General features: G+C 38.1%; 1 pseudogene; it reads left to right on the top strand.

Annotated features, from left to right (window-relative positions):
• The first annotated feature begins 262 nt into the window (after positions 1 to 262).
• LOC121506979 lies at positions 263 to 6,633 on the top strand (annotated as a pseudogene).
• The last annotated feature ends 2,768 nt before the right edge of the window (positions 6,634 to 9,401 follow it).

The following is a 9,401-nucleotide window of genomic DNA, read 5'->3' as shown; positions in this document are numbered from 1 at the left end:
ATATTTTATATTCGGCCATCAGAGAAATCTTCATTCTGAGGGTTTATTTTAACAAGGGATGCCTAACCAGTGTGATATTAGTGTGAATAAATCCTCATTTAAGAATCATCCGTATCATTTATTCCATAGAAACACAATCCTTGTTTTATCCCTCTGAGGCTGTATTTTGGACTGATTTTAATCCTTATCTGGATTTTATCTTCACTTCTGTTTTGTCTTTCAGTAACAGCCAACCAGCCGAGGTGTGAGGAAAGAATTCAAGATGTCAAGACTCACAATTCTAGCAGGTACTGATCCTGATAACACGATTAGATGATCAGAAATAAGAACATTCTTTTCCCTCCTTAAATCTGAAAACCTTTCATAGAAGCACAAACGTATTTGAACGGTGTCATTTACGACTTTTAATTTCAAATAAATATAAAAACAAATGAAGAAACAAGCTGTTTCCCATTTACTGTAAAAAAGAATGTAAAGTTTTTGATTCCCATTTCATGTTTCCAAAATGAATCAAAACGGTTCATTTTCCATCTTTATCATTTTTGTGTTCTGATTAAAAAGAGATCAAAGAATGGAACAGTGGGGTTGTAACATTCTATCTTTGTTTCTGGCCTCTGCAGATGTTGTAAAAAAGAATGTTACATCACTAGTTTTCCATTCTTTGAGCTTCCTTTCTTTAACAGAACACAAAAACAAGAATGAAAATTGAACTTTTTTCAGAAAACAGGAAAACTGAAAACTGTGTTAATTTTGGCAGCTATTTTTAATTTTAGTCCTTAAATGAAATGCATTTTAGTTTAAGTCACATTTTAGTCATTTCTACCCTTTTTAGTTTTAGTCTAGTTTTAGTCCACAGATTTTAGTCTTTTCTTTTAGTCCAACATTCATTTTCTTGCATGTATTCTGTGCATGAACGCGTTTCCTCTGTGTCTGTTTGTTCTGCAGGCCTGTGCCTGGTGTTGTGTCATCTGGGTGAGTTTACATCCTCTCCTTTGAATATTTCTAAAATGATTTCAGGTCTTGATCGAGTGTCTTTGGGTTGTTTTTGTGTCTAAAGTTTTTGCTGGTCTTTTAGGAACTGCCAACCAGATGGTGTGCTACTTCACCAACTGGTCCCAGTACAGACCAGGGGAGGGGAAGTTCATGCCCCAGAACGTGGACCCCTTCCTGTGCACCCACCTGATCTACGCCTTCTCCATCATCAACCACGCCAACGAGCTGGTCACCTACGAGTGGAACGATGACGTCCTCTACAAAGCCTTCAACGCCCTCAAGACCAAGTAAGGGAATACAAAACTATAGATGCACACAAAAAACACAAAGACCCAGCCGACAACATCCTCTCTGTGGCTCTCTGACCGAGGTTTGGTATCTCTACAGGCTGGTTAGAATAAATGGGGGACAATTAGTGGTGCCCCTTTAACCGCTTTTCTCCCTCCTGATGCCATAAGCAATCTTTAAAAGGACACACTGATGTACGATTTAGCTAGGGGTACTGGTTAGACTGGAATGGCAGCAGGCCTATGATACTCTGAGTTTGATTTACAGAGTAACTAAAGCCAGAGTTTGATTTAAAGTCTAACTAAAGCCAGGATGTAAGAGTAACAAGCCAGAGGATGACATCATCAAAGCCAAGGATGTAATGTTTAACAAGTCTAAAGCCAGAGTTTGATTTACATCATAACTAAAGGCCAGAGTTTGATTTACAGAGTAACTAAAAGCCAGAGTTTGATTTACAGAGTAACTAAAGGCAGAGGAGTTTGATTTAAAGTCTAACTAAAGCCAGAGTTTGTTTTAAAGAGTAACTAAAGCCAGAGTTTGATTTACAGAGATGACATCATCAAAGGCAGAGTGTTGATTTACAGAGTAATTAAAAGATGATTTCATCAAAGCAGAGTTTGATTTAAAGTCTAACTAAAGCCAGAGTTTGTTTTAAAGATGACATCATCAAAGGCAGAGGATGTAATGATTTACAGAGTAAGCTAAAGATGAGTTTGATTTACAGAGTAACTAAAGGCCAGAGTTTGATTTACAGAGATAACTAAAGGCAGAGTTTGTAATGGATAAGCTGGCACACTCCTCATCAAGGCAGAATCAGCCAATGTTATTCAGTCTGGGGATGTTGGGGCTTTTTCCATGTATTTAAAATACCATAATAATTGAATTCCAAGAGCTAACCTTTTGGAGGAGAAACCAGGATAGACTTTACATGGAGAAGACACTATGTAGAATGGAACAATTCATTTTAACAGAAAAACATGATTAATCATTGAACACAAGTTTTTCAATGTTGTATAACAAACTCAAACCTTAATAAACTTTATCCTCTTATCTGCTCACAGGAATCCTCATCTGAAGACCCTGCTGGCTGTCGGTGGATGGAACTTTGGCTCACAACAGTGAGTTGTTTTTTTAAACCATTAAACACCAAAATTAAAAAGCTGTTATCATTAGCACCATAGAGATGTTTGAAGCTGATAACAGATCTGAATGCTTCCTGCAGGTTCTCCATCATGGTGTCAAATGCTGCAAACCGTCAGAAGTTCATCCAGTCATCCATCAAGTTCCATCTAAAGCTCACTGCCTTCATGTGGGATTTTCTCTCTTTGCCTCAGGAATATCGCCATGAAGTACTCCAGAGGACAAGCAGCGCTTCACTCTGCTCTGCAGGGATGGGATTCGCCTCTTATGAACTCGCTGTTTCTCTTCAGACTGACCTCCTCAAACACTTCTCTACCTCCACCCTAACTCCATTCATCTTTCTTTAATTCCTGCAGGAGCTGGTCCAAGCCTACGCTGCTGAGGCCAAGTCCACTGAGTTTGATTTACAGAGTAACTAAAGCCAGAGTTTGATTTAAAGTCTAACTAAAGCCAGAGTTTGTTTTAAAGAGTAACTACAGCCAGAGTTTGATTTACAGAGTAACTAAAGCCAGAGTTTGATTTAAAGTCTAACTAAAGCCAGAGTTTGTTTTAAAGAGTAACTACAGCCAGAGTTTGATTTACAGAGTAACTAAAGCCAGAGTTTGATTTAAAGTCTAACTAAAGCCAGAGTTTGTTTTAAAGTCTAACTAAAGCCAGAGTTTGATTTACAGAGTAACTAAAGCCAGAGTTTGATTTAAAGTCTAACTAAAGCCAGAGTTTGTTTTAAAGAGTAACTACAGCCAGAGTTTGATTTACAGAGTAACTAAAGCCAGAGTTTGATTTACAGAGTAACTAAAGCCAGAGTTTGATTTACAGAGTAACTAAAGCCAGAGTTTGATTTACAGAGTAACTAAAGCCAGAGTTTGATTTACAGAGTAACTAAAGCCAGAGTTTGATTTAAAGTCTAACTAAAGCCAGAGTTTGTTTTAAAGAGTAACTAAAGCCAGAGTTTGATTTACAGAGTAACTAAAGCCAGAGTTTGATTTAAAGTCTAACTAAAGCCAGAGTTTGTTTTAAAGAGTAACTAAAGCCAGAGTTTGATTTACAGAGTAACTAAAGCCAGAGTTTGATTTACAGAGTAACTAAAGCCAGAGTTTGATTTAAAGTCTAACTAAAGCCAGAGTTTGTTTTAAAGAGTAACTAAAGCCAGAGTTTGATTTACAGAGTAACTAAAGCCAGAGTTTGATTTACAGAGTAACTAAAGCCAGAGTTTGATTTACAGAGTAACTAAAGCCAGAGTTTGATTTAAAGTCTAACTAAAGCCAGAGTTTGTTTTAAAGAGTAACTAAAGCCAGAGTTTGATTTACAGAGTAACTAAAGCCAGAGTTTGATTTACAGAGTAACTAAAGCCAGAGTTTGATTTACAGAGTAACTAAAGCCAGAGTTTGATTTACAGAGTAACTAAAGCCAGAGTTTGAGGTGGATAAGCTGGCACACTCCTCTTTCCTGCTGTCCCTAATCAGCCACAGCATTATTCAGTCTGTGCCGCTTTGATTTTTGACCATCATGTTAGAACCGTTTAAGTTTGAGTTCCAAGAGCTACCTGGAGGAGAAACCAGGATAGATGGACATGGAGAAGACACTATGTAGAATGGAATCAACCTCATTTTAAGAAAAACATGATTAATCAATGATCACAACCAACAGTAGTACATTACCCACAATCCTAGAGTGTCCCAGCAACATCCCTGATTGGCTGAACCGGTCTTAATGTGCACAAATTGCTCATAACAATATCCTTCTTGTCTTTCAGGGAGCTGGACTTCATCAACGTAATGCTCCATCTAAAGCCTCTGCCTTCATGTGGGATTTTTTCTCTTTGCCTCAGGATTTCGCCATGAAGTACTGGAGAGATAACGGAACCCCGCTGGAGAAGCTGAGGATGGGATTCGCCTCTTATGGTCGTACCTTCAGACTGACCTCCTCAAACACGGGCATTGGAGCCCCAGCCAGCGGCCCCGCAGCAGCCGGTCCTTTCACACGGGAAGCTGGATTCTGGGCATACTATGAGGTACGTCTGCAGCATGACACCTCGTTTCTACTGACGTACGTGACTAGTGTCCAACACAAGAAATCAAAAAGGATTCTGAGGACAGAAACAGGACCAGTATTTCATGGAGACAAATTAAAGAAGAGAGATGTTGGCCGGTCCAATAAAAATTTCATTGTAAAGATGTAGAGCTAGCTCCTTTATTTAGCAGCTAACAGATAAAACTTAAAGCATATTTCCAGAGTGAAGCCTCACAGATGGTTTTATTTTGTCTTTTTAGATCTGCACCTTCATTAAGGGGGCCAGCGTTCAGTGGATCGAGGACCAGATGGTCCCATACGCCTTTAAGAACAACGAGTGGGTCGGCTTCGACAACCATCAGAGCTACGAGAACAAGGTAGATCCACGCTCTGTTAACCCTTCACCTGTCTGTATTCAACATGGACGTAGGCTCAGTGATGTCATCACTGGGTTCTGAAGAGAAGTTATGAAGTCCAACACCGGCAGTCGCCATATTAGAAATGTCCTCTTAACTTTAGATCAGGGCTCATGACCGTACTGGTAAATCTTTTACTCTACGTAGATCTATCAGGTCTAATTGACCTACCATGTTTGACCTACCACTAACTGGAGGTTGGTTTACAAAAAGTCTAAAATGTTGATCAGATTTATTCTAATGAGGCCATATATGGTGTTAAAAATAAATTTTACTTTTAGCACTTTCAAAAAAAGATGTCAATTTATTCATTGAACATCATTCATTATTTCTAGTTTTATTTATTTATTTATTTTTCATTTTTATTGTTAGCTAAGTTCACTTGTTTTGTTCATTTGGAATGTTAATTTATAAGTTTTAATTTATGTTATTTTATTTATTTTTTTACTGCTGGCTAGTTTAGTTTACTTGTTTTGTTCATTTGAAAAGTTAATTTGTTAGGTTTAGTTTTAATTTTATTAGTTTTACTGTTGGTTAGTTTAGAATATTTTTTGTAGAAATGCTTTGTCATAGTTTAGATTTTATTTATTCTAAATGTTGATTGATTAGTTTTAATATTATCAGTTTTTAATGCTGGTCAGTTTAGTTTTCTTGTTTGAATGTTGATTTCTTTTAGTTATTTTTATTATTTGTTTCAGTATTTTTTTTTCTGTGGTAAATCTGGCTTTAGGTTGTGGCTTTTACAGCCCTAATACATACATACATAATTCTTTTACTAATCATGATATTTTAAAAATAAATGTACATCTAACAGAGCAGACAGGGCCCTGCGCCCCCACATGAGATCTTTGCAGCCTCCCTATGGGTACCCAGATCCCAGGTTGGGGCCTAAAATCCTAACTGTGGGAAGTTTTGACCAATTTTAGTTTTATAAGCAACAATTCAGTTAATTATTGTTATTTACATGATCTTCTGTATCTCCACAGGTGCGTTACCTGCAGGAGCAGAAGTTTGGCGGTGCCTTCGTGTGGGCTCTGGATTTGGATGACTTTGGCGGAAAGTTCTGTGGGGAGGGCGCCCACCCCCTGCTGAGCCACCTCCGCAAACTTCTGAATATTGGTGAGTAAAGATATGTTAACTTGTACTTCTAAGTGAAGCAGGAAATAAAAAACACCTTGGTGGGAAACAGTGACCCGATGGTCAATAATACGTCTTAAAAGGCTTTTATGCCTTTAAAAAACCTCTCTAATCTATGAAGTTAATATTTCTTCGTCCTTTTTGTGCTGATGGTTAAATATGTCAACACTAACACCCTACCGTCTTCTGCCTCGTCCCTTCAGAGCTGCCACCGCTGCCCCCCACCACCACCCCTAGACCCGGCGCCAGCACCACCTCCCCGCCCACCACCACCACCACCGCCACCACCCACGCCCCCGGCTCCGGCTTCTGCAACGGCAAGCCCGACGGCCTGTACCCCCACCCCGATGACAAGAACAGCTTCTACATGTGCGCCGGAGGAATCACCCACATAAGGCATTGCGGCGCCGGCTCCGTGTTCGACGACAGCTGCAAGTGCTGCGTGTGGCCGTGAACATCTGAGCATGTGCAACGTCTGATGTAAATGTGGTGTAATAAAGAAATGTTGAACTTCTCTGTATGAGTCCGTCTGTCTGGTTTATATGAACTTGTTACTCTCAATATCTGATCAATGGCTTCACTTATTGATTGTTTTATAAAACTTTAGTCACAGCTGGTTTATGATGATCTGAAACGTCCTTGATTTTGTACAAAGCTAAAAATCAACTTTGCTGATTGAAAAGATCAAATGCGTGCATAAATAAAAGTTTGAAAAAACACAGTAAGCTTCTGGAATTCAGTTTTTATTTTAAGCCTAATATGAACAGATATCTGGAGCTGTTATTCCTCTTCTTGGACTTTTACACAATATTCTACAACCACATTTTCAATTTAAATGTGTGATTAAATGAACTTCTCCGTGGTATTCTAATTTACTGGGATACACCTGGACTTTTACCTGTACTCGTCCTGGATCTCTGTGCTTCCCAAACTTTCCCTCCTCCAGGTGAAATAAAAACACTCCATGCTGACAGCTCCTTTGTCCACAGATCACATTCACATTAACGGATATTAAAAGTCTCAGTGACGCTGTTACGTCCTGTTTCATGTTTCAGAAAAAAAGCTTTAGGTGAAAATTAAAGTGGGTCAGTGTGAAATAAAGACTGAACATCTGATCCAGGTTGTCCTGTTAGGGCAGAAATACAACACAACATTCATATATTCATGAAAACATGAATTTAAGTAGTTTTTACTGACTCTATTGTTACAAACGTGTCCTTGGATTTAACATTAGGGGATTTTAACGCAGATATTCTGAAACTTTATTACGCTGCACTCAGATACAAACCCTGACAATCTTTAAATTCCTCCTACAACCACAAAAGTGCCAAAATACTCATCTGATTAAAGTCAGAAGAAAGGATATGACAGCAGTGAGCATCTATTTCTATTTATCTATGTTCCACCTGGACTAGAGACGTGTTCAGATGTTAGAATGGAAGGAGTCTGAGGTCAGACCTGGACTAGAGACTTGTTCAGATATCAGAATGGAAGGAGCCTGAGGTCTGATGGAGCACTGGTGGCTATTTGGGGATTTAGATTTATCGTTTGTCCAGTAGTTCTCTGGAGAGAAATGATTCCGACGGTTTGGTTCAATCCCAGTGATTGATTTTAAATAAACATTGACTGGGCCCCCTACATTACAAAAATCAAGTCAGGCCCAGACAGGTCTGCATGCAAAAGGCAAGGTTGGAATGCTGTAAAAGCTTTGACTACATCATATTTAAAGGCAAGGATGATATTTTGTATGAGCTATGTTGACATCATCTTCAAAGGCAAGGATGTATTTTTTAAAAGCTTTGATTACATCATCTTTAAATGCAAGGATGGAATGATATTTAAAGCTTTGATTACATCATCTTTGAATGCAAGAATGGAATGTTTTCTAAAGCTTTGATTACATCATCTTTGAAGGCAAGAATGGAATGTAATCTAAAGCTTTGATTACATCATCTTTGAAGGCAAGAATGGAATGTTTTCTAAAGCTTTGATTACATCATCTTTAAATGCAAGGATAGAATGATATTCAAAGCTTTGATTACATTGTCTTTGAAAGCAAGAATGGGATGTTTTCTTAAGCCTTGATTACATCATCTTTAAATGCAAGGAAAGAATGATATTTAAAGCTTTAATTACATTGTCTTTGAAGGCAAGAATGGGATGTTTTCTTAAGCCTTGATTACATCATCTTTAAATGAAAGGATAGAATGATATTCAAAGCTTTGATTACATTGTCTTAAAAGGCAAGAGCGGAATGTTTTCTAAAGCCTTGACTACATATTCTTTAAAGGCAAGAATGGAATGTTTTTTAAAGCCTTGATTACATCATCTTTAAAGGCAAGGATGGAATGCTTTTAATTCTTTGATGACATATAAATAAAAGGAAAGGAAAGGATATTTTATAAGCTTTCATGACATCATCTTTAAAGGCAAGCATGGAATGCCTAAAAATAATTATATCATCTTCAAAGGTAGTGACAGTATGTTTCATATGCTTTAATGAAGTCATCTCTAATGGCAAGGATGTTTTAAAACCTTTAATTACAACACCTTTAAAGGAAAGGATGGAATGTTTGAAAATCTTCGATTACATCTCCTTTTGAGGCAAGGACAGTATGTTTGAAAACCTTTGGTTATATCATCTCTAGGGAAGGGTGGAATGTTTTATATGGCTCGACGACGTCATCTTCAAAAGCAAGGATGGAATCATTTCAAATGGTTGATGACATTATACAGAAAAACAAGGACTGAATATTTATCAGCTCTTATGACATCATCAACAGAAAGGATGGTATATTGTTTAAGCTTTGATGACTTCATCTGTAATGGCAAGGAGGGAATATTAAAATAGCTTTGTTGACACCATCTTCAAAGGCGAGAATGTTTAATCAGGTGTGATTACATTTTTCATTGACAGAAAGGGTGGGAAGTTGTATAAGCTTAGATGACATCGTATTTAAAGGCAGAGGATGGAATGTTTCAAAAGTTTGGATGACTTCATCTTTAAGGGCAAAGATGTAATTTTTTTCAGCAATGATGACATCATCTTTAAATACAAAGATGGAATGTCTTAAAAGCTCTGATCCTCAAAGGGGACATAATGTTGGTGAAGCTGGGGATGTTGGGGGCTATGTTATCCATTTTTGCTGATAAGTTGCTGTAAGTTTTGGACAGGGGTGGACCTGGTGAGGTGGACCTTATATTTCTCTGTGCCTGGGGCCTCCATGTTATTATAACTGGCCTGTCATCGGGGGGCCACAGCCCCTACTTTGGGAAACATCGCTCTAAGGCCCGTTTTAAATAAAGCTGTTTATGATAAGTGAATATGATAGGATGTGACTCACTGTAAGACGAGCTGCAGGCCAGAGTAATGTTCCTCTTCTTCTTCAGTCTCACTCAGGCTGAAGCTCAGACACG

Source organism: Cheilinus undulatus, linkage group 3 (assembly GCF_018320785.1).
Source record: "Cheilinus undulatus linkage group 3, ASM1832078v1, whole genome shotgun sequence".
NCBI lineage: Eukaryota > Metazoa > Chordata > Actinopteri > Labriformes > Labridae > Cheilinus > Cheilinus undulatus.
Note: the sequence above shows the minus strand (reverse complement) of the source record. Positions and strands in the feature narration are given on the sequence as shown.